At 33.9% G+C, this 26,549-nt stretch overlaps 1 protein-coding gene across 1 annotated transcript in view; it reads left to right on the forward strand.

The window, feature by feature from the left end:
- The first annotated feature begins 4 nt into the window (after positions 1–4).
- Positions 5–26,549, forward strand: part of LOC126810726 (myocardin-related transcription factor B) — a 79,808-nt gene continuing 53,263 nt past the window's right edge. The window contains exons 1-3 of the mRNA XM_050535942.2: positions 5–55; positions 2,998–3,053; positions 5,621–5,685. The gene's annotated coding sequence lies outside the window, so the exon portion shown is untranslated. The remainder of the gene's footprint in view (positions 56–2,997; positions 3,054–5,620; positions 5,686–26,549) is intronic.

Here is a 26,549-nt window from a genome sequence, read left to right on the forward strand (position 1 = left end):
TTAAAGTTTTGTCGCTTCCGGGAAGTTTGTCAGATGGAATGATCGGTAATTAATGGTAACTACTTATGTATATCATATAATAATGACTCTTTTGTTCGCCTCATAGTTAACTTTGACCATTTAGCACATTTTAACTTTGATTTAGCACGTTGGCATTAATGAAACGTTGCATCGCTTTGATGTAATGGAAAGTACATCCGGGCATTTTATTTTTCTACTCTGCCTTTTATTTACTTTCTGATAGCTGATTATGATTGCCAATAATCATCAGACGTGTTCATTGACGACGTCTGCTGTTTTAAATGACATTTTGAACTACAATGTAAGGAATGGTTATTTGAGTTATAATTACACACTGCCGCTTCGTGAGATATAACTGACGCACTTGTATTTTGATATGTTGGCTTTGTGAATGATGAGTAATACACCGTCATGATTGACAGCTTGCCTAATAGAATCTTCTGTTCTGTATTAGTATTAGTGTATTACATTTTTAAAAATACAACAGTGTCTGTAAACATATCAAGCTGTAAATAGCTTCTTCTTAAAAAATGGATAAACAGATAAATGTAGGCTAAATGTGGCATATCGTCAAAAACTTTTATTACTGCCAGACACACATTGTGACATAACTGTCACATGTTTAAAAAATGTTACTCAGCAGATATCTTTTGTTCTAAGCCTAGCTCTATAGAGATAGCTTGTCTGGTATTAAGAACCAATTTCTATCAAGGGAGAAATGGGAGTGCACTTCATTGTGATTGTAATACATACATGTTTATGTTAATTTGCAAAAAAAGAGATTGCTTTGTGTCTATGGCTGTCGTTGTTTTTTTGGTATTTTAGAGGAGAACCGAAAAAAAGCCCCCCTTAATGAACAAATTGAAAAAATCGCTCTCCCAGTTTCGATAAGAATAAGAAGAGTGATTTAGAAATTAAGGAGAGTGATCTGATATTAAGGACACTATACATGCTGTTAAAAATACATCCCCTCCTGCTAAATTTCGTTTCGTCTTATGTCATATATGGCCAAGTTACGTAAATTTGTACGTTACCCTATATTTAGATTTCAATGGCTTCTGCCAAGCTGTTTAGCAGGAGAAGGGGACATATTTTTAACAGCATGTTGTGTCGCATACACTGACTCTAGCGAGGTAAGCAAGGTCTTATTTTCTCACTAAAATGTTCCTTTATACTGTGCAGGCGTTCACAGGGACTGACACACAACTGTTTAGCATTAAAAAGTTGCACAGCAAAATTGACTGGGGTTCGAAACTTTTTTGACAAGGATTCAGTAGGGCAGTTCCTGAAAGTTTAGGGCAAGTGTAATGAGACCTACATTCGGAGCTGAACTAGTGTACATTTAACTAGGAGTCTTGGCATAAGGCACCTGTCACAGACTTTGTCAAGGACAAATTATCACAGCGTATATGCCTTGAATATATGTTGTGTACTAATTTGTGTCTGACACTGTGACAGACCTGCGTGCCTTTAAAATATGTCCAGGCTTGTTTAATGCCTAGTCCTTTATGCTTTAGACAAATTACTCCTGGAAATAATAGAATATATCAAGGGATGCCAACTAGACTTAAGTAGACTTAGTAAGAGTTACAAATCAAAGTATAGAAATATCTTATTTATTGTGGATAATAATATTATTAATTTTTCTGCATGTTATAATAATACATACATTAAGTTCAACATTATCCTTGACTTATGGAACATAAGCTTGTGTTATTTCAGCCTACTACAAATTTAATGTAGTACATTTGTACATTTAAAAACATATCTTTCATGTTACGGTTCTGTGCACATCAGGACCAATACAACATAGGTGGGATGAGTTTATACAAAACAGTAAGCTTACGTAGGATTTGGTCTATAGATTGCATACATCATACATGATGTACAACAATGGGTTAATTGTGATTATGCTGATGAGTTGAATGTCTTTTTAAAGTCTACTCTTAGCAACACTTAACCACAAGAACAGTTTTTATTTTGTAATACACACTGTTGTTTTATATATTGGATTAATAATGTCTTCAGTGTGAGCAAGGATAATTTTACAATTTTCTGAATCGGTTATTTTATTCTGATTGTTGACTTCAGTCTTGTATTTTAAACAACCAGTGCAGTCCCAGACAATGCTGAAATTTAAACTTTAAATGTAAACTCAGTACATCTATATATCATGTGCTATCATAATATCATATTTGAAGTTGAACAACTGGAACTTCAGATAGATGTTGGATTTTCAAAACTATTTCAATTTTTGTTTGTTTTTTGTATGCTTAGAAACAAGACACCTTTCAAAAGCAGACGTAAAAAAGACACATTGTTAATGCTATATTGTTTATCTTCCCTCAGAGACAAAATATTAAATTATATGCACCATTTGATTGATTACGCTGGCTAGTTTTATCTGATCATGCATTATGCATGAACTCAATTTTCCTATTGTAGGTCTTTCTTTAGACCTTAAATGTTATCTAAATTATTAATTAGACATTAGTTAACTTATCAAGACCATAATTAACTCTCAATGCCATCAGATGTCTGCAATATTTAGTGGATTCAAATACATTTTCTGGTGGATGCGCTGACCATAAAAATGGATAATCGAGACCTTGTTTATTATTGTAACAACGGTAGTACCAGTAATGGCGATCAAGGCTAGCCTATAAATGAGTTGCTAACTAGGCTCAGAATGAAGTAATTTGACTGAAAGCTTCAGCATATTCTCTTGTCATTTAATCTATTTTTTAACTATTATAGCGTGACATTAAAATTACTTAACTTGTAGGAATTTTGCAGTTTCTTTGATAACAACGCAAAGATAGTAGATGTAGTTTTATGGATGTTTATTCTTCTAAAGAAAAGGGATAAAATTCAAAATTATATGTTTCTGGGCAATACTTTGGAATTTTTTGCACGTTTTTAAATGTAGATTACAAACAATTACTATTATTATAAAATAATACTGTTTATCTACAGATTGCAAGTTAGAAGCATATGCCTAGAAAATAGAAATATTGTATGAATTGAGCTTGGTAAGTACTAGTGTGTGCAAGAAAATATAACTGTTTTATGAATTGAACTTCCCATTTGCAGTTCACATAGCTAACACATTTTTGTTGTATTTGAGCATAGAATGAATGAATGAAATGGTGTTTAACTTCCTACTGTTCTGCTCCGAATTGGGCTAAGGAAGACGGGCATACGCCCTACAGTGTGATATGAGGGAAATTTTGCCCGGACAGCGGCACTACGGCCTACACTTATATCGAATTCTAACTGTCAAGGGATCTTTTACGTGCATGCTAATGTGTACACGGGACCTCGGTTTTTCGTCCCATCCAAATGACTAGACAGCTGTCCTTGTCAGGCCCTCCATCCTGCATCACTGACAAAGGAGAACCACGCCAGAAAATCTGGATGAACTTTCTCGGCCAATGCAGGGATCAAACACCCGACCTCCAGGCTAGCGATCCAGCGTCTTACCCATTTAGCCACCGTAATCCCCCTTCGAGCATAGAAGTGGGTAGGTACTAACTACTATTGTCATTTAAACATTGCCAATCTCAATAATTTATTGGTGCGTCTTAGATCATTAGGTCTGTCATTTAGTCAAGTGGCCTGGTTACAATTTCCCGGCATGTACTTGACAGGCCGTAGTGTCGCCTAACCTCATTGGTTTTCTCCCATAGCTAAAGACCAATAGGTGCAAGTGTATTATATGAAATAAAATTGAACCACATGTTAGTCCCAAGGTGGCCTAGTTTGTGCTGAGTGACTTAAACCCCATCTCTCTCTCTTTCTCTCTCTCTTTCTCTCTCTCTTTCTCTTGCTCTTTTGTTTTGGGGTAATATATTATTGGTCAGAGGATAAATACTTATGGCTGAAGGTTGGAACAAAGAATTTGTTTCCCAAATACAAGGGTAATTTGAATGACCCCTTAAATTATTCAACAGCCAAAATTTGTATTTGAACTGCTAATTGATGGCTAGCAAGATAAAGACAGGATGAAATGTTGTATGTATAGATATCTTTCATGGTCATGTCGGCCTAATTATACATATATTGTAAACAAATTACTAGGAAAGGACTATGTATTTCGAAAACATCTTAAGAGATAATTCAATGAAATATTTTGTTGACTATCTTTAAATTTAAATGGAGCCACGGTGGCTTAGTTCAACTACAGAGTAATTGTATACAGGGATACATGAAAGACGGGTTTCCATTTCGAGTAAAATTATGATTCCTAAATGATGAAATGAAAGTAGCTAAATACTAAAATAGACAGTAACAAAACCACACGATATCATTCAATATTTCCGATTTTTATGAATAAAAAGATGAAATACTTGGATAACTGCAAAATTGTTTTTAGTTTGTGTTTAGTATCAGCAAATATCGGCTTTTCCGTCTTTTTCCGTGTGAGATCTCAAATTCCGTTTTGAGTGGACAATTCCGCGATTTCCGCGTTTTTTCCGCGATCACAGAAGGCTGGCTTGTTAGCCTGGTGGAGGTCGCAGTTTCACTCCCATTGTGGTTTCCCTATGTCAGTGGTGCAGGACAGAGGGCCTAACAAGGACAGCTGTCTAGTTGATCAGATGGGACGAAAAATCAAGGTCCCATGTACACGTTGGCACACATGTAAAATATCCCTTGGCAGTTGGAATTCAATATAACTTATAAAAGTAAGCCGTAGTGCCGATATCCACTACTCGTATTTATTAAGGCAGTCGGAGCAGAAAAGTAGGACACTATACCCCATTTCATTTCATTTTAAATTTAAATATAGCTGCCATTATGTTTTTGCAAGGCTATGCATAGGGACACATTTGTTGGCTCTCAAAAATTATTACTTTAACTTCTTTAATCTATGGGGGTTGGATGGCTGAATGGTTAGCGTGCGCGCGCTGTATCATAAAGTCTGTCATTGAGTTGTCTGGCGTGGTTTCGAATCCCCGGTTGTACGTGACAAGGAGTAGGGTCGCCTGTCCAACCTCGTGGGTTTTCTCCGGGTCCTCCGGTTTCCTCCCACTGCTAAAGACCCCTATGCGCAAGCGAATTATTGAAATAAAATTAAACCATATGTTAGTCCCGAAATGACCTAGTTTGTGTCGAGTGGACGTTAAACCCCATTTCTCTCTCTCTCTCTTTAATCTATAGACAATTTTGAGGCAGTAAAGTAATTTTTCCTGGTCATTAGAAATTAAAAATGCATACAAAAATAATGGTTGAAAATGTGATTGTGAATGAACTTATTATGCTCAAAGGTTAGGATTGATCTATTTGGATAATTTTTGGACTGACTTACTTTTTAATGGTTGTTTGACTGAAATATTGTGTTTTTAAAGTCTTTGAAAGTGATTAAAGAGAATTTGAATCCCTTGCAAACTACAATATTGTAATGTTGAATCTTAATTTGCATAGATATGTCGAAATGGGGTAAAATGAATTCATATATTGTCTGGAAAATACAAATGGCTATTGGTAGCTTTGAGTAATTAAGAGCAGCACTTTTTTTTTTTAATTTCCATTTTTCTTCAGCAATAGCCTTCATGTGGTTAGATTTAGAAAATAAAACCTTATTTCTTTTTTCTTTCAGGTTAATAATATTGAATTTTGTTTATGGACTTTTGTCTATACAAGAATATTTATTAGCAAGATTTGGTGAGTAACATTAAAATTTATTTACTGCCACCTAATAATAAGCCTAGAATTCATGTTTTAAAAAAAGTAGAGTGAGAATAGCATTTGTAAATTTACCATACACAAACAAGAAAGAAAACTAGATCTGTCAAACAATACATAAACACACCCCATACTTGATTTTATTCCAAAATCATAAAAAATGCAATAACTTGGTAAATCTTTTCTTTCTCACACAGAGAATAATTTATCAGTGATTCAAACATTACATGATATTAATTTCATCAAGATTTAATCTTTTTTTCAATTATTCATCACCAATTTGACCAAAAAATAACTTACATGTAATAGGAACAACGAAAACAATATTGTTTTAAAGAGTTGTGTCCCTTTTATTATTTGACTTGCTGTAAATCAGTTTGGGTTGCTGCTTTTACAGCAGCCATTGCACAATCAATTACATTATACATTTAGATCTACAAGTGCTAATTTTTACCTTGTGATAAATATACTGGTTACTGGTAATATTGAATTACAATTTTAAAGAAATTATGTCAATGTGAATTAAGATATAGACCAGGATAAACATAAATTAATATTAAATTGCAGATTGTATCTTGTTTTGATCAAGTAAACCTTTAAATCTAGTGAGTAAGGATAAAAATGTCAAGAGGTTTTTTTTTTAAATAATTTCATAATGGATATTTCTATAAATTGTTACTTTGCTGAGAATTTTTCTCCAAAATAATAAATAAAAACTTACTGAAAACAAAATTTTATGATAAACTTGACACAATTGTGGGGAAGAACATGGGGGTTTTAAGATACCTTTTGTCTGTTTGCATTAGGTGGGTATGTTCTCCAGGTTAACATTATCACACATTGTATACCACACCTTTCAGGTCAAGTGAGGTCATCATGGCCTGTACCTACCTGTAAATACTAATGTAGGTCAATGACCCAGTTTTTCCATGCTATCATAATCCAAATAAAAGGATTAAAAGTGCACTATTCTTTTTTTTAACCACCTGTATCAGAATTGTAAAATTTCAAAATCACTAGCTTCATTCAACAGCTAAATCTGCTTATTGGAGATCTTTTTCTGGCTTTGTGTCAACCATTTTTGCAATGAAATTTCAATAATAAAAAGCTGTTGTCACTTTCATAAAAATGGGTATGGAAATGATGTTGCTGATGATAAGATGCATCATGAATGCATCTCTAATAATTCTGACAATCATCATGATGAAAAAAGAATCAAGGTTATGTTGAATGGCAAAAGAAAAAATGGTTGCAAAAATGGTTGCTACATGGCATCAAATGTTATATAAATTATTATTTTAAGATGTTTATTCACATGAGAAGCCCAAAATTCTCCTTCAAGACTATTGGATGACTTACATGTAAGATATTTAATGAATTCGACCATCCCGCCATATAATCGGTTAATGTTAAAAGGACTGACAATCAAGACTTCATACACCCATAGCTTTGCTGAGAAAAAAGTAATTTGGCTGAAATTTTTCATTATATATTTTTGAACTATTATAGTTATTGCAAGAACAGGCAACTCTTAATCTAAATCTTACATAATGCATCCATCAAATTCCAGCTCCATTTCAAATCCTTTTCTACAATGCCCACTTTCAACCACATATAGATTATTGTTCCCCAATATGGGACTGTTGTGACGCTAAATCTCTTGACTTGACCATCTTTCTCGACACCAAATAATCGCCTTAAAATTATTTTAGATGTTAAACATACCGCCAACATTTACCCTTGACAAGACAAATTGAAAATTCTTACATATCTCTAATCAATGTATATTTATTTATAAAGTTCTGTTAAAACAATGTCCTGATTACATATTTGACATCTTACCTTATTATCAAACTCCTTATAATCATCTTAACAATAAACTTACTACTCTCAAGCCAAACATTAATATATAGTTAAAAGCAGTATATGCTTTAAAGGGTCCAAACTCTGGGATTCGTTACCAGTCTCTTTAAAAACTACAAATAATTTGAATCTTTTCAGGAAAAAACTTCTTCTTTACCTTCAATCAACTTCAAATATCTTCTTAAAACGTTTCTATAAGCTTATCTCTTATGATATGTATTCTGTGTATCTCCATATTATATATATTGTATGTTTGTTAATACAATGTACATGTATATATTGTATATTTGCTGATACATGTTATATCTCTATAGATATGTACTCAAACTTTCTGTTGCATGACCTGCATATATACTTTAATTAATCTTTTAACTGATTTGTAATTTTTTTTTCCTCTATTGTAAATTATTGGGGTGTGATATTTAATCTATTAGCTATATCTTTTGTATTATATTTCCTACGAAGGGCAGGATGTTAGAAAGGCTATAAATAGCCTAATCTTCAAACCCTTCTTAAATAAAGTCATTATTATTATTAATATTTAATCCCTGATTATTTTAAAGAAGTGGATAGCATTTGAATTGTGGTAACGCTGAACAAGGAAAAATATATATAACTCTGTTAAACTGTGTATTCATCGACTTCTGTCTGTAAATACTTTATCTCAACATAATAAAATTAATGAATAGATAGAGTAGTTTTTATACGCTCACATTGAAATGTGGTCGTATATTGTCGTCGCCCCCGTCCGTCCGTCGGTCCGGCATCCACAATTGCTTGTGGACGCTCTAGAGGCTAAAGTTAATATCCGATTGACTTTAAATTTATATACAGTGTTTAAGGCCATGAGACGAAGAAGCCTATTGATTTTCAGCGATTTCCAATAATTACTGCCAGAGTTATGGCCCTTGATCACTTCAAAAAATCTTGTGGACACTCTAGAGGCCAAAGTTAATATCCGATTGACTTTAAATTTATACACAGTGTTTAAGGTCATGAGACGAAGAAGCCTATTGATTTTCAGGCATTTCCGATAATTACTGCCAGAGTTATGGCCCTTGACCACTTCAAAAAATCTTGTGGACGCTCTAGAGGCCAAAGTTAATATCCGATTGACTTTAAATTTGTACACAGTGTTTAAGGTCATGAGACGAAGAAGCCTATCGATTTTCAGCGATTTCCGATAATTACTGCCAGAGTTATGGCCCTTGATCACTTCAAAAAATCTTGTGGACGCTCTAGAGGCCAAAGTTAATATCCGATTGACTTTAAATTTATACACAGTGTTTATGGTCATGAAACGAAGAAGCCTATTGATATTAAGCGATTTCCGATAATTACTGCCAGAGTTATGGCCCTTGATCACTTCAAAAAATCTTGTGGACGCTCTAGAGGCGAAAGTTAATATCCGATTGACTCTAAATTTATACACAGTGTTTAAGGTCAAGAGACGAAGAAGCCTATTGATTTTCAGCGATTTCCGATAATTACTGCCAGAGTTATGGCCCTTGATCACTTCAAAAAATCTTGTGGACACTCTAGAGGCCAAAGTTAATATCCGATTGACTTTAAATTTATACACAGTGTTTAAGGTCATGAGACGAAGAAGCCTATTGATTTTCAGCTATTTCCGATAATTACTGCCATAGTTATGGCCCTTGATCACTTCAAAGAATCTTGTGGACGCTCTAGAGGCCAAAGTTAATATCCGATTGACTTTAAATTTATACACAGTGTTTAAGGTCATGAGACGAAGAAGCCTATTGATTTTCAGCGATTTCCGATAATTACTGCCAGAGTTATGGCCCTTGACCACTTCAAAAAATCTTGTGGACGCTCAAGAGGCGAAAATTAATATCCGATTGACTTTAAATTTATACACAGTGTTTAAGGTCATGAGACGAAGAAGTCTATTCATTTTCAGTGATTTTCGATAATTACTGCCAGAATTATGGCCCTTGATCACTTCAAAAAACCTTGTGGATGCTCTAAAGGCTAAAGTTAATATCTGATTGACTTTAAATTTATACACAGTGTTTGAGGTCACGAGGCGAAGAATCCTATTGATTTTCAAAGATTTCTGATAATTACTGCCAAAGTTATGGCCCTTGATCCCTTTGAAAAATCTTGTGGACGCTCTAGAGGCCAAAGTTAATATCCGATTGACTGCAGATTGATACACAGAGTTTAAGATCTTGAGACGAACAAGTATATTGATTTTCAATGAATTTTTATGACTTGGAACAGCTAAATTCATGATACAGTATTAAAAGTTTTGTATACAAAACGTTAGCATGGGGCAGAACTTTATAAAAACCAACAAAATTCTAATGGTTTTCTGAGTTGTTGCTCTTAATCAGATTTTAGTGTATTATAAATGTTTCATTACCGAAAAAAGTAAAAATATGCGACAACTCTTGTTGACTGCCCGGACGATTTAGCTGCTGTGGGCATATGTTTCGTTGCCTGGCAACCTATCTTTACAATGGAAATTAGCTTCATCATTGTCACAATCATAATGCACAGTGTAGGCCAAGAGATAACACTCTTTCTTTATTTATATATAAGTGCAATGATATTAGCATCTGTATCAGGTGTTTAAATTACACATACATGTAGAGTAGAAAAGACAGGATAGTTTGACCAATAATATACTCTCCAGAAAAACAAACAGACATTCTTGGGTTGCATACAAGTACAGGTAAATCTGTAAAAAAAATCAGATTTTAAATTCTCTGTGATATTTTACATGAATATATATTTTTTTTACAGAGTCAAGTACATTTATAGTTAATACCATATTTATAAGTAAATTGAATACATTTTTAATTATATCCAACTTTCATTCTAACCTGACATTAAATAAGGCATTCAACCCAATTATCCAGTACTATTCTCATCTCTAATCTGGTTGTATGAGAGAAGGAGTAGGTCGCCTGTCCAACCTTGTGGGTTTTCTCCGGGTCCTCCGGTTTCCTCCCACTGCAAAAGACCCCTACACGCAAGCGAATAATTAAATGAAAATTGAACCATGGGTTAGTCCAGAAATGACTTAGTTTGTGTCAAGTGGACATGTGTCGAGTGGACATTAAACCCCATTTCTCTCTCTCTCTCTCTCTCTCTCTCTCTGGGGATCAGTGGCTAAGTGGGTAAGACGCCGACTCGCTAGCCTGGAGGTCGTGTGTTCGATCCCTGCATTGGCCAAGAAAGTTCATCCAGATTTTCCGACGTGGTTCCCCCTTGTCAGTGATGCAGGACGGAGGGGCTGACAAGGACAGCTGTCTAGTCCTTCGGATGATACGAAAAACCGAGGTCCCGTGTATGTATTGGAATGCACATAAAAGATCCCCTGGCAGTTAGAATTCGATATAAGAGGCGATAGTGCTGCTGCCCGGGCAAAATTTCCCTCATAGCACACTCTATGGCATATGCCCGTCTTTATTAGCCCAGTATAGGAGCAGAACAGTAAGACTTAAACCTCATTTCATTTCATTTTTCTCTCTCTCTCTCAATCATCTCTAACCTGATACAAAAAGAACTGTCCCCTGTCGATTTGGTTTCTTGTTTATTATATTTTCTTCATTTATTCCAACACCTCTTGGATTTATTTTCCTGAAAACACACAAACATTGATGATTACATGAATTTGTTGGTGGTGTAGTTGTGGGCTGACAGTGTGTTCAAGTATTTTGCAGTCTGTAACAGTGTAACCAATATTGACAAGGATTCCATAAAAAAATGTCCCAGGATTGTACTTGGCAGGTGTACCTGACTATCTCTGGAGTTTTCTCGGGGTTTTCTTCAACTGCCAAAGGAGTGTAAACTAGCCCTGTACAAAAAACTTATGTTAGGTCTAAAATGATCTGTAGTTATATTAAGTAGACATAACCCTTTATCACTTGGTCTGCCTGTGACTTGGATGGTCCAGTGAGCAGTAGTTCAGGCAGTTTCAAAAGTGTACTTTAAAACTCAGTCTAATATTGTCTTAATTTTTTCAGAGAACTCAGGTAGTCAATAAGATTAAACAATTTTCTCTTCTACCTTGTTTGTTTGTAGCTATTTATAAATGTAAGATATTTTTATCAATGTAGGTTGAACGTGTAACATTTTATAAAAATAGATGGTTGGTAATTCAATTAAATTTAATTAACCTATCTTTTTACAAATTATGTTATGATTTTATTGCATGATCTGTTTTTGTAACATTTTAACATCATTAGGACACGCCTCTTCACATTCAAAACTTCTAGAATTGTCAAACCTTTCCATCAAACTAAATATGACTCAACTTATTCTGACGTTTTAAGTTTCTCCCAGAAGCTTTCATCTGTTTGGGTTTTTTTCTTTTGAAATAACAAAACATTTAGAGTATTTTCACTCAAGGTACCATTTGTAGTGTCACTAACATACTTTGGTATAGATTTTACCCTTCAGTTTTGATTTTTACTGTAAAGTAGTTACAGATTCAAGTCTGTATTTTATAACAATATGTCATCTTTGTCATTTTGTTTTTAGATTATGGCAGCTGGCATTTCTGAATAATTTACAGTAATTTCCGATGTCTTTCAATTTATATTGGATATCATGAGAGCAGACGGGTTAAACCAGAAAGTAGGAGAGGTTATATCTCATTGCATGATGAGACCTAATAAGCTATAAACCACGATTGTGGAATAGTTTGATGAAATTTCATGTATTTTCTTTACTACTTCCGTCAGTGTATGCATGATATAAGTTAGATAGTGACTTTTTATGGAAGAAAAACACATACAACCGGTATCTGTATAATGGTCCCAGCCTTAATTGTAGGCCAGTAACTGATTAAAATTACTCTTGTCGAATATTGTTCTTTTATCACCCAATAATATATTCTACAGTAGATATCGCTTGTATGATATATTTCATAATCTACTGCGATATCTCCTTAGGAGATATCGCTTTACATTAATTTGATTGGTCAGTTGAAAAGGAACTACTTTTTTTTTATTTTCAAAGAACAGTTCATTTCTTATTAAAAGTAACTTTTTTTTTATTAAAAATGAACTATTGTTATTCAATTGACCTTGATGGAAACACTGGGTCAATATAAAGGACTTTGCAATGGTTGAATTGCTGTCAAAAATGATGTATCACTACGCCGTAATGTTCAGTAAAAGTGAAATCTACAGCAAAGAATTATATTTATCTATTTGTGCATGTAAGAAGGGATTGGGTGATAAATAAAATCTCCTACTCGTCTTTTTTGATATCAAAAAATATCAACACTCGTTGATAAAGTAAAAAAAAACTCGGCAGAGCCTCGTTTTTTGTTACTTTATCAACTTGTGTTGATATTTTTTGATATCAAAAAAGACTGGTAGGAGATTCTCTATATATTAGTTTATGAAATCAAAATTGTTATATACTTGTATATAATTATAAAATATAAAAAAAAATTATTAGGGACTGTCACAAAATTTCAACACAGTGCTCAAATGAATTACTCACAGAACTGGACTGAGTGGGTAGGTTGAAAGACACTGTGGATAGAAAATGCTAAATTAGATGTTGAATATATCAACATTTTCTTATTCTGTGGGTGGGTGGATTGGACGAGATTTATCCACATGTTAATTGTTGGGACCACGGGTTACATGTCATCCGTATATGACGGTCGGGGACTTTGGAAAATGACCGAAACTGGATCAGACCCATAGGTCATTTTGCACGCCGGAAAAATAGCAGTTTGGACGCAAGTATTGAAATTTTACAACTGTCCCTAACTGAGTAAAAGTCTTGAGAATTGTTGCAGTTGTATATCTGGTAAAGGATAATTACCTAAACACTTGCCTCTTAAATTTATGAAATTACAAAACTAAAAGTAAACAATACATGCACTTATGTAAAATTCCATCATTTTGATTGAATGTGTAGAACCTTGGCAGCCAGATAGTGACGATGGGTGTCTAGTGATTTAAAACAAAGACTACAGATATTACGTCTGTCATGGATATAGCCACGAGTTTGCAGGAGTGGAGTCATCTACATGAACCTGTTTCCTTCTTTACAATACAGAAATACATCTAATGTATTTACATGGAGGATGAAGGCATGTTAAAGAAAATAATTAGTCACAAAATCTTCAAACCCTTCATTGGTTACCAGTCGTAGCTTGGATAAACTTTGATTTTGAAGTAACATATCAATGTGTTAATGTACCTGCTTCTGATTAGCTTTGTGAATTAATTCCTAAGTATATTCCTAAAAGACAGATGGCTTCAAAAAGTCTTAATCAGGTAGTTACCAAAGTGAAAACTAACAACTTTTACACAGAAAGCTTATCTGCTGCCGCTGTAGAAAGATGGAATTAAATCCCAGTTTCATTTTGTTTTGTGACTTCTTTTAAAATTCATTACAAGAATCAACAAAAAATTAACACCCAAAGAACCTTTCTGTATTAGTTTTGTCTGTGCTTTGAGCACGCTTAGTGGATTTTGCAGCGATAGAGCTGGAAATATTATTAATTTTATCAATTACAATATCGTCCCTTTTTATACTGAACGCTCTGATGATTTCATATAATTATTAAACATAGGTGGCACAAAACCCTTTTAATTTACTTTTATAACAATCTCTTAATAGCTGAATCAACAACCTTGACAGCTACCAATTGTTTATCACTTTTCTAGAGTTGTTAAATATATTCATTTTGCCTAGCATTTCTGCTGTCTGTCTTTTGTCAGGTAATTTCTGCCATCCATAAACACCAAGGATTCACCAGAAAGCACACTTCTTAAATGGAAGAGGTAATTAAGACATACCAGGCCAAGTTTTCAATTTTCACATTTTCTACTCCCGGCAAAATAAATTATGGAATTGCCATATACCATTAATGGGTTTTATGGTGTTTTTTACCTCGTTAAAGGTAGCTGAGTTTGGTCTACCTTTATCAATTACTTATCTTTAACTTCAGGGTTAAGTATTCATTGTATTTATTAATGCGAATGGGTTATCACTAGTTTCAAATAATTATCTCCTACAAATTATTTGATTATCAGTCCAAGCCATTCCTGTCATTGTTGGACTCTTTTTTTATCTTTATCTTGCTTTCCGACCTAATCAAAATATTTGGTCGAAACTAAGCAGTTCTTTAAAAATTTTACATGAACTTGCGCGGTATGTATTTCTAATGTTTGCAAATAGCACCAAGCATCAAGATTCATTTAAAGCTTGTCATTTGAGGGATTTTGAATACCTTGAAAATTACAATATTGTGAAAGGAATACCTGTCCAAAAAGGAATATCACACCAATAGATTGTTCAGTTCCATTCAGTAATCAGTATGTACAAAGATCTGATGAAATCAAAACATTTGGCATCTACTGCAAACAATATAAACAAGGAAGATAAAATCTTTTGAAAAATGCAATATCGGGATCAGCAAATTGTTAAGTTTGTTGTCTTGATAATGTTAATTATCTATCCTAGAAATGCATTTGTGCATCGTGTACTTAAAGCATTGATAATTCACATTTGCAAAATTGTTAGTAACAAATGAACATGATGCCGACTTGGTTCAGAAAAGTAAGACATAAACCACACATCAGTTCATTTCACAGCATTATGGGTTTGAAATACGACATAGGGTTGCAGTTATTGTGGAGGGATAAGTATATTGCAAGCTTTATTTAAAAAAAACCTTAAATACAAATATAAATCAACTAGACTCTTTGATTAGTATATTTGTTACTTTCAACTTGTTAGGGGTTTCACCAACAAGGTTAACTAGATAAGGTATGCCTAGTTTGTCAGAATTGTACAAAAAAAATTCAAGGGCTTCAAACTAGGCAATATTCGCTGACCTTGTATTTCAGACATAACCATAGTCTAGAAATAACCTAGTGTCAACGGAGTTAAATCTCATTCCATTCTCTAATGAATTCTGTAATCAATTTGGTAATAAGGTATGTTTTGATTATCGCCAAATGTTAGGTGCAATAAAGTCAAGTTAATGCTGACATGCCATTACACATCATTTCATATATTTAATTTTTTAATTACATACGGTTTAGGTAGGTAGGGATATAACAGGACATTGCACCTGACTTTGTAAACATAGTCAGCTATTTATTGGTTTATTTTTACACAAGTTGCTTGCACTCGGGATGTTATTGATGAACAGTTCCTCGCATACCTGTTGAAATCATCATTGTACCTATCACACAGCTCTTGGCTTCCAGACTTGCATTCCTAATTTCTGCTTCCTTTCTCTATTAGTGTGCTTTAAGGGCATAAAAAAACTTTAATGATGTGTGCTATTATACTGAAAAATAATCAACTACAGGAGGCTGGCAGAAATTTTTCAAGCAACTGTTAACATGTGGTAGCAGTAACTCAATAATATGCCGACTAGTATCATCTTAGTTTCTCATATTGTTGAAACAAACTCCTTTCTACTTACATTTTATTATTTATTACATCATATATGTCAATTTACTGGGAAAGTTTTCAAAATTTAAAAAATATGCAAAGTTATATAGGTGTTTTTTTAGCCCTTTAATAAAGATTGCATTCTTTTAAAGTTGCAGTAGCTATATAGTTGCATAAAAATTAAATTTATGGTTCAGGTTGGACAGAAAGTATTTTTCTAACCACTGTCCACCCGAAAACCTCTATTTTTGATGGTAGCCATGTGACCAACTCCACTTACATAATGTCTGTTCAGTTAAAGTAAAAGTAAGGTATTGACTTGGTTTCAATTAGTAATGGGTTCATCAAGCTCTATATGATCTGATTTTTGTTAGGAGAGTTTAAGCAGAGGTTGTTTGTTTGCTAATTTTAGTTTAAGTTTTGGCATTGTGTCGACAAAGTTATAAAAGACGATTATATCTCAACATTGATGTAGAATTCTGAGCAAAGACTGATTGTCATGTCAATTTTCATAAAAATAATTATGTTATGATACCGGGACCTAAATTGTTGTTCAAATTAATGTTATGGTACTAAAGTATGGTAAGTATGTTGAAATGTAAGGTGATTTATAATGAATAGAAGTGTATAGGTTCTAATCGTGAATTAATGTTGTAACTCCTTTCTTTCTGAATGTATACAAGCATTGTACTTCATTAGCAGATACTATTTAAGAATTTACAGTAAAGCACACATGTTAATGCTGATAATTCAGTAGTTCCATTATGGATGAAGAGATATAACTAATGACAGAAACTTAGAGCATTTTACCACCTTAGATATAAATCTTGGAAAAATTTTCTAGGCATAAACATGAAATTCACTCTTTTATAAAAATGTTATCTGGTCTATTATTTCATCTTTTCACAGTTTACATTCTAAATCAGTGGCAAATGAATTATATGTAAAGCCTACTTATTTTGCCCTAGAAAATAACTTTCCAGATTACTATGGATTAACCTTATTCCTTTCTTCTTGTGTTGGCCCAGAAGAAAGCTTATCATGATTGGGGGCTGGGGCTGGCATGAGACACTGTATGGTTGGGACAAAAAAAAAGCAATGTCCCGTGTACAAATTGGCATGCATGTAAAAAGACCCTTTACAATTGGAATTCAATATCAGTAGGGCATGCTTTGTCTTGGCAAAATTTTTCGCACTATACCCGTCTTCAATAGCTCAGTCTGTGCAGAATAGTAGGATGTTAAACCCAATTTCATTTCTTTTCTTTCTGATATCTTTCACTTTTTCGAATGTTACATGATCTGGTTGAAATTTATATGCATTGTTGAAATTAAAAAATCAAAGAATCCTATTGACCCAGAACAATTCTTGTTGATTACTTATAGAGTTATGGCCTTTGTAAAATATTGTTGAATGCTATAGCAACAAAAGTTCTTGTCCTTTTTGCTTGAAATTGTGTCCTAGCATCTGTTCAGCATGTTCTGATATAATAAAGAACAATATAAAGATTTTGCATTTTATTTACTTCAAAATTCATAGTGAGACAAAACTTCTGGGTGTATCTTAATCAAAACCTGTTAATTTGTTTTAATAACAAAAGATGATGGGATATATTCATATGCAGGATATAGTAATAATAACTGTTTCCTTAGTTTTGTGATAACAGCATTCTGATACAAGGGTCACAAAAGTATAGGCAAGTCAAAACCACATGTAATTTCTTATAGTGATAATTATTTTATGCATACAATAAATAGACAATGTAGGAAAATGGCCAAATGTCATTGAAACATTCACTAGTTGTTTTGACTTAATACCGGTTACTTCAGTCATAAGTAATCTTGCATTAAAGATACATATTACGGTTAATAGCAAAACCAGATTCAAATCTTCTAGAACCACTCAATGGATTCCAACCAATGGTAGGTATGTTGCATGGGTGGTGATTATTTAGATTTGTTCAGCTGAAGTTAGGTTCACCTTTAAGGAGAAAATTTAAATCTTACGGTTATTTACCTTTTTGTGTAACATTTTGTAGATTAATTTGCTTAAAGGTACTGAAAGAGAGAGAGATTTAAGTCCAATGACACAAACTAGGTCATTTTGGGACTAACATATGCTTCAGTTTTATTTCCGTTATTCACTTGCACGTTGGTGTCTTTAGCAGTGGGAGGAAACAGGAGGACCCTGAGAAAAGCCAAGAGGTTGGACAGGCAACCCTACTCCTTGTCACATACAACCGGGGAATCGTAACTACGCCAGTTGATTCAATGACAGACTTTATGATACAACACACACACGCTAACCATTCGGCCATCCAACCCCCGAAAGGTGTTTATAGAAATATTTATAAAATATAGTTGCTAGATCCAAACAACATGCAAATGTAGACATCTTCTCATAGATGGAGATATTATTAATACTGATATCCTAATTCAACCCACAGAGTTATGGCCCTTGTTTCACTTTATAACACCTTGTGAACAGTGTAACGACAAAATTTATCAACAGGTCTGTATGAAATTTATATGTATATTTTAAATTAGAATGCTATTGAATTTCAGCAATTTCCGTTAATTATCTCTAGAGTTATGGCCCTTGTTTCACTTTGTCGAACCCTGTGAATGCTTTAACAACAAAGTTATCGTTCGATCTATATGGAATTTATGTGCATCATTTAATTTAGTGAAAGGAAGACATCTGTTGAATTTGAGAAATTTCTGTCTCTTGTTTTTAGAGTTATGGCCCTTGTTTTACTTTGTTGAACATTGTGAATGCTCGAACGACAAAAGTCATCATCTGATCTGTATGAAATTTATATACATTTTTTGAATTAGTGAAATGAAAAAGTCATTTGAATTTTAGAATTTTCTGTTAATTACATCTAGAGTTATGCTCTTGCTTCACTTTGTTAAACCTTGTGAAGTTATCACCTGATCTGTATGAAATTTATACGCATCATTTAAATTAGTGAAATGAAGAAGCCTATTGAATTTCAGCAATTACTGTTTATTTCTTCTGGAGTTATTGTCCTTGTTTTTATTTGTTGAACCTTTAATAAATGCTTGAATGAAGAAAGTTATCATCTGAACTGTATGAAATTTATATGCATCATTTAAATTACTGAAACGCAGAATCGTATTGGATTTCAGCAATTTGTGTTAATTACTTCTAGAGTTAAAGGTCCTTGTTTCAGTTTGTAGCAGCTTGTGAACCCTCAAAGAGGTAAAATTATTATCTGATCTCTATCTTGTCTTGTAAATGCCCCCCCATTACCTACAAAAGATTAAATATACAAAAACCCTTGCTGACTGCTCGGGCGATTTAGCAACTGTGAGCATATGTTTTGTTGCCTGGCAACCTATTTTTGATTTTGGCAATCTGATTACCTTTGAACATGACTGCTCGAACTACTACTAATCACACTATTTTTTTCACTGATATCTCGTACTTACCACAACAGAAAGTTAGTTACATTAGAGAACAATGAAAGTAGCCTGTGCACCATAATTTTTTTTACTTATCTTGTCTATAAACGCAAGAAAATCTATCGTGATCATCTTATTGGGCATTTTTGGCAAGTGTGGTACTTGAGTACGGTAAGCGTGTGCTTCAAAATGCCTTAAATATATTATTTTTTACGAATAGCTATGATATTTTCAGCATGCACTTTTGAGTGCCATTTACAGTACTTTGATTGTTCCTATCTTCAATTTAATTTAATTGAAATGCTTGAAGATATGAAAATTTATGGAGTAAAGAAACATATAGGTTTTTTTATTCATAAAATTGTTTTGGGGAAGATTTCTTTTACCAAAAAGTGAAAAAGTTCAGTTTGATCTTTTTATTTTTACACTTTTTATTTTGATTACTAAATCATCACCAAGAGTTCACTGGTCGAACTATTATGAATACTCTATAGTCAACTTAGACTAAAATTAGCTCTCTGTAAATGACTGTCTAAGAACCAAGATGTTAAGATAAAATAAAGATGCTTAGTTTGGAGGTAAACATATTTACCATCTGAATACACAGTGAAAGTACATTAGAAAACACTGGTTCAAACATTAGTCTTTTTTGAAGTGCAGATATTTGTTAGTGTTATGGTAACAACTTGTGAGTTATTTTGTGCAGTTTATGGAATAAGTATATTGACATAAATAATTTCTACATACAAATAACAACACTACATTCTTGTAACTGCTAGTTTATTTGATGTTTATTTCATTTCAATTTTCATTCCTTCTTATTTACCTGTGTACTTTTAGCCAATAATCACCCCATCTGTAGGATATATATTCTTATTCCTTGACCATTAAATGCAAGACATCATGCTTGTAGGACTGCTTTACCATAGTCGAGTTTACTCCTACTGGGTGTGCTAAAAGTTGTGCATGCAATCGAAATAAAGAAATATACATTACATGTATTTGCAAAATGAGTTATTTCTGTTGAATGGAAGTTAGCCCAGTTGTCAAACTACTTCAGCTTCAGGACATTGTAAATTAACTATCATAAACTTAATAATGTCGGGCCTATTTTGCATTAGATTACAGAAGTTTTGAGATTTGGAGTTCCTTTCTTCAAAGACACATATTGTAGTGCAGGGGATTTTTGTATATTTTTTTTTAGAACAACAAACTTGGACATTGGTTCCAAATTGAGTGGTTGACAAAAATTGAAAAGTGTCAGGCTTTATTATTATAAGTATGAGCCAAGTATTTATTATCAAGAACCAGTTTTCTGCATCTGAAAAGCAACAATATAAAAATGCAATTTGCCAACTATATAGAAAGCCAGGTATCTGCACAGACGCAGACCACTAAGAAAAGTGAAATATGGTTATCACACACTAAGGTTTTTTTAAATTCTGACATGTAGCAATAAATAGACATTGATTGCAAACAGATATTGTTGTTTTGTTGTTTTCTGGGTATTTGTCCATTAGTTATTACAGTTAATATATTTATCTTAAAGATAGTACAGAGGGAAATGATAAATGGAGGTCGGTTGTATTGACAGAAAACTGTTAAAAGTAAATATTCTTAGTTCTTGTTGCAGACATACAGCTGTAGAAGGATATAGAGTTTCAAGCTATATATGATAGTTTTTATTTATCTTGCACAACACTGAAAGATGCAAATACCAATGCAGTGTGATTTAGTATCTACTGGAGAGGTAGTTTGTTTAGTCCAAATTGTTTTTTTTTAGACTACCTGTATATTTAATTGACAGAACATTTGCTACGCACTGTTTTTTAAACTGGCAAACATGTTATTTCAAGGTGAGACTGGGTAATCCTTTGTCCTCTCATAAGATTCAGTTTTTCAGAACAGCAGTGGGAAGACAAATGTTACATTCAAGATTTGAGCAACAAAGACAAAACTTTTAATTCAAAATGGCTCATTGGATTTCAGTCATTGTAAACCCAAAAAATAACTTTGTTTGAATAAAGCTGGGCAATCTGCTACTGGGAAGGACCAACAAAAACTGATCAATCAGAATAAACCAGCCGATATGTATGCATCTAAAACTAGTTCACAACCAGTCATAGACTGTTTTTAGTGAGATGCTTTTATATCTACTTTGGTGACTGGTTGCTGACCAATATTATCCTGTCACAACTGATATACATAAGTTCATCTGTGGCTGTCATGTTTGATCACAGGCTGAGCTAGTCATTAGAAAATAATTTACCCCATCTCAAGATACTATTGGAAAAATGTGAAAACCACCATGGCTGCAGTTACTATAACGGATGCCGAGGAAGGCAAGCTGGCGACTTGAGCACAGTTACAAGCCAAGCCTGACCAACAATTTTAATCAAAAATGATTTTCCTATAGCTGATACAAGCTAGCATTTTTTTTACGCCTACATTTTTATGTGGATGTGTATTGTCATCGCCCCAGTCCGTGCAGACGTCCACAATTTGTTTATGAACACTCTACAGGTCACCATTTTTATAGGTTTATCTCAAAGATCTTGGTCCCTTTCGATATTGGCATGTATCGGATCGTAACTTCCTGGATTATGGTCCCTGATTGTACGAAAAATCACGTTTTTAGCTTGTGGACACTCTAGAGGACACAATTTTTATCCGATGTCTATAACCCAACGATCTTGGTTCCTCTCCTTTCAATATTCGTGCATATCGGACTGTAACTTCCTGGATTACGGCCCATAATTGAACGAAAAATCACATTTTTAGCGTGTGGTTCCTCTAGAGGTTACTATTTTTATCCGATTTAAAAAAAACTTTTAAATACATCACCGTTGCACCATTATGATGAATAAGGTTAAATTTTGTGAAAATCAGACCCAAACTGCCGCTCTCTGTACATAAATAGTGTTAAAGTATGTAATATAAAGATTGTGGACCATCTAGAGGGTCACAATTTTTTTTCCGATTTTAAAAATCGTTTCACCATATTAATCTTACACCTTGATGATGATTGAGTTCAATTGGCTGCTCCTTGAACACAATTGTGTAAAAGTATGTAATACCAAGGTTCTGGACCTGTTAGAGGTCACTTTTAAATACATCACCGTTGCACCATTATGATGAATAAGGTTAAATTTCGTGAAAATCAGACCCAAACTGCCGCTCTCTGTACATAAATAGTGTTAAAGTATGTGATATAAAGATTGTGGACCCATCTAGAGGGTCACAATTTTTTTTCCGATTTTAAAAATCGTTTAACCATATTAATCTTACACCTTGATGATGATTGAGTTCAATTGGCTGCTCCTTGAACACAATTGTGTAAAAGTATGTAATACCAAGGTTCTGGACCTGTTAGAGGTCACTTTTAAATACATCACCGTTGCACCATTATGATGAATAAGGTTAAATTTCGTGAAAATCAGACCCAAACTGCCGCTCTCTGTACATAAATAGTGTTAAAGTATGTGATATAAAGATTGTGGACCCATCTAGAGGGTCACAATTTTTTTTCCGATTTTAAAAATCGTTTAACCATATTAATCTTACACCTTGATGATGATTGAGTTCAATTGGCTGCTCCTTGAACACAATTGTGTAAAAGTATGTAATACCAAGGTTCTGGACCTGTTAGAGGTCACAATTTTTATCCGATTTTTGATGAAACTTTAAATGTATGTTTATATCTCAAAGATCTCAGTTCCTTTGGATATTTGCACATATCAGACCATAACTTCTGGATTATGGCCCCTGATGGTACGCAAAATTACATTTATTTATTTCTTAGCGTTTTCTCTATCCATCTCTTGCAAAATGTGGGCGTATCTTACTTGGCAAGCGCTGGTTACTGGTTTCAAAGAGGTTTGTCGTGTCATAGGGTTAGGTCTGGTTAAAATTTGGTATATTTTCATAATTAAATATGGGTGTTCATTTAGAAAAAGGAGATTTTAAATCTTATGTACTTTCTTTAAATACAGCTTTAAATTATAGCTGGCTGATTGCAATCTAATGATTTATTCAGCTTCTGAAATGTGTTTTTGGGAACAATTTCCAAAATAAAATGAAGGTGATAGCAGACATTTTGGCAAACATTCTGCCAGCAAGAAATTTCTTGCTGTGCTGTTTTCCGGCCTGTTGATAATAAAGTAATATGTTTATACTGTTAATTTTGTTTTATCTATAATTATTTAATAATTGTAGTATCAAAAAAAGTACAGCAACTATAATGTCAAAACCACTTGGGGGTTGGATGACTGAGTGGTCTAACACAACCGTTTCAGATCATCAGGTCCGTCATTAAGTCAAGTTGCATGGTTTTGATATAACAAGGAGTAGGTTAGTCAAATTACTCTGCCTAACCATGTGGGGTTTTTCCAGGTCTACCAATTGCCTCCCACCGGTTAAGGTTCCTTTATGATTACACAATATTCAAATAACTAGTTTGTTTTGAATGGACCTTGAAATCTTGCTTTGCATGTTTGGGTCTCTCTCCCTCTCCCTTTCAACATCATTCTTTGGTCTGACCTAATAAAATATGTTTTCCACAGAAGACAAAATACCGGGAAGTATACCGGGTGTTCGATCCCTGCATTGGCTGAGAAAGTTCATCCCGATTTTCCGGCGTGGTTCCCCTTGTCAGTGATGCAGGACAGAGGGCAGGGATCTTAATCGGCTGTTTTTTGTCGGCTTTAGCCGACTGATCTTTAATCTAGCCGATTGGTAAAACAATGAACCGGCCACTAAGGTATCACAAATCAATCTACTTTCGGCCAATTTGCAAAGAATTAATTATCAGGCCGATTGGTAAAACAATGAACCGGCCACTATCATAAATCAATCTACTTTCGGCCGATTACAAAGAGTTAATTATTACTCGTCGATTAAGAAACCCATCAAAGAGTCAATCATTACAATGAATACCTTCGGCTTATTTCATAAATAAACAACTTAATTGAGGTAATTATGCCAAGTACTTGAACACCTCGCAGAATGACACCAGGAAACGTAAACGAGATTTAACTGAAAATAGAGATGGCGGCGTTGACCTTGAACTTCAAGCATGCACGTCGTCAATGGAAATTTCAAAAGCCGGAGATCCTCCCACGTCCAATATAGGTCAACCAAATTATCGGCAATAAAATACCATATTAATCTGACGATCATACCTACGTAGCAAAGAAAGACGATGGCAGAACAAAGTGTTTAATTCCTAAATCTATAGAAATTATTTCAAACCGGGCGTTAATCCGAAATGCGTATTTCATAGCAAAAAGAAACATTGCCATCGAAAATTATGATTATGAACAATAATTAAACGATTTGACAGAACGGGACATGAAATGACAAAAAAATTATATCGTGATTTTAATTATTGTGGTGAATTTATTTCTTTAATATTCAGTGAAATTGAGGAAGAGATCCTCTCAGATATCCGAACGAGTCCTGCTGCGTATACTGCTAACACTAAAAATAAACTAACCTGAATCACGACAATTGGCCACGTGACCTTTCGTACGTACAGCATATTTCCGAGTTCTGTCTACACGGAAACTGATTTTTGCTACTTTGTTATTTATATACTTTTTTATTTTTATATATATTAACATGTGCTTACGAATAATATAATTTAAAAAAAAAACATTTGTATGTACTTGTAGTTTTTACTAATTTATAACTTCCATTTAGTTGGATGAAAGCAAAAGTAGGAATATGCAATGCAAGTTGCTGAAATAATAATGACTATAAATGTTATTATCCCGAATACGTTATGCAATTAGTGAATTATGCAATTACTGTCGTGAATAGAGTATGAATAAACCAACATGTTTGTTGTTGAAAAGACGACTATCCGTTAGGCCTACCCGTGGCCGGTTCATTTCAAAATGGATTAAGAACCCTGACAGAGGGCCTGACAAGGATAGCTGTCTAGTCATTTGGATGGGATGGAAAACCGAGGTCCTGTGTACACATTGGCATGCATGTAAAAGATCCCTTGACAGTTGGAATTCGATTAAGAGTAGGCCACAGTGCCGCTGTCCGGGCAAAATTTTCCTCATAGCACACTGTATGGCGTATGCCCGTCTTCATTAGCCCAGTTCTGAGCAGAACAGTAGGACATGAAAACCCCATTTCATTTCATTTAGATTAATCATTTTGTAGTTTAAACTGCCATTCAACTGTCAAGGATTACTATATAAACTACATGTACCAGTAACAATAACACTGCCATCTAATATTGACACATCCTCGTAAGCCCCAGTGGTCTCATTCCATTCCACTCCACTAACTGCTGAGTTCATCCATGGGGGAGACACATATTCAAATTATCTGCCCTTGATGATTGTGTTATTTCTATCGTTAAATACAGATAACAGTATGTAGTGGTTCTCAACCATTTTTTTGCCAACGGCACACCTTGGAACACATGAAAAAATTGCGGCACACCTGGCTAAATAGATATGAAAAAAATTTGAATCTTGCAAAATAAAACATGGTAAGTCATAGACAGCATACAACCGTAGACACATACTAGTCATAGATACATAGAATGACTCAAGGTAAATAAAGAAAAACACAGCTATGAACTTACCATAGTTGGATCGCCCTTCTTTCACATTTTCTTAGTGTGCTGTTCAAAATTTCACGGCACACTTAGGAAGATCTCGCAGCACACTCATTGAGAATCACTGCAATATATGCTTGATGGCATAATGACTAGCTACTGCCTGTTTGACTGACATAAAAACATCTTTCCCATCAAAAATATTTTTTAGGGCATCTTTTTGTGTGTGTCACTTTTATATTATATTTCTTGAATACTTTCTCATAATCAAGCAAACAAGTTGCCATAATTTTGTGTGAATGTAAACAATGAAGCTAAAACTGGTTTGTAAACCAGTTTTTTGGATTGGTTTGTTGAATCAAGCTATGATCAAGGGCAGGTAATTTGAATACAGGAATACCCCATGGATGAACCCCAAGATATAGTGGAATAGAACTACAAACTCTTAGACCAGTTTTCTCAGACTTGCTATCATTAATCATTTTTATACGTCCACATTCATAATGTGAACGTATTATGCCGTCGCCCCTGTCTGTGTGTGTGTGTGTGTGTATGTATGTATGTGT

This window comes from Patella vulgata, chromosome 2, assembly GCF_932274485.2.
Source record: "Patella vulgata chromosome 2, xgPatVulg1.2, whole genome shotgun sequence".
NCBI lineage: Eukaryota > Metazoa > Mollusca > Gastropoda > Patellidae > Patella > Patella vulgata.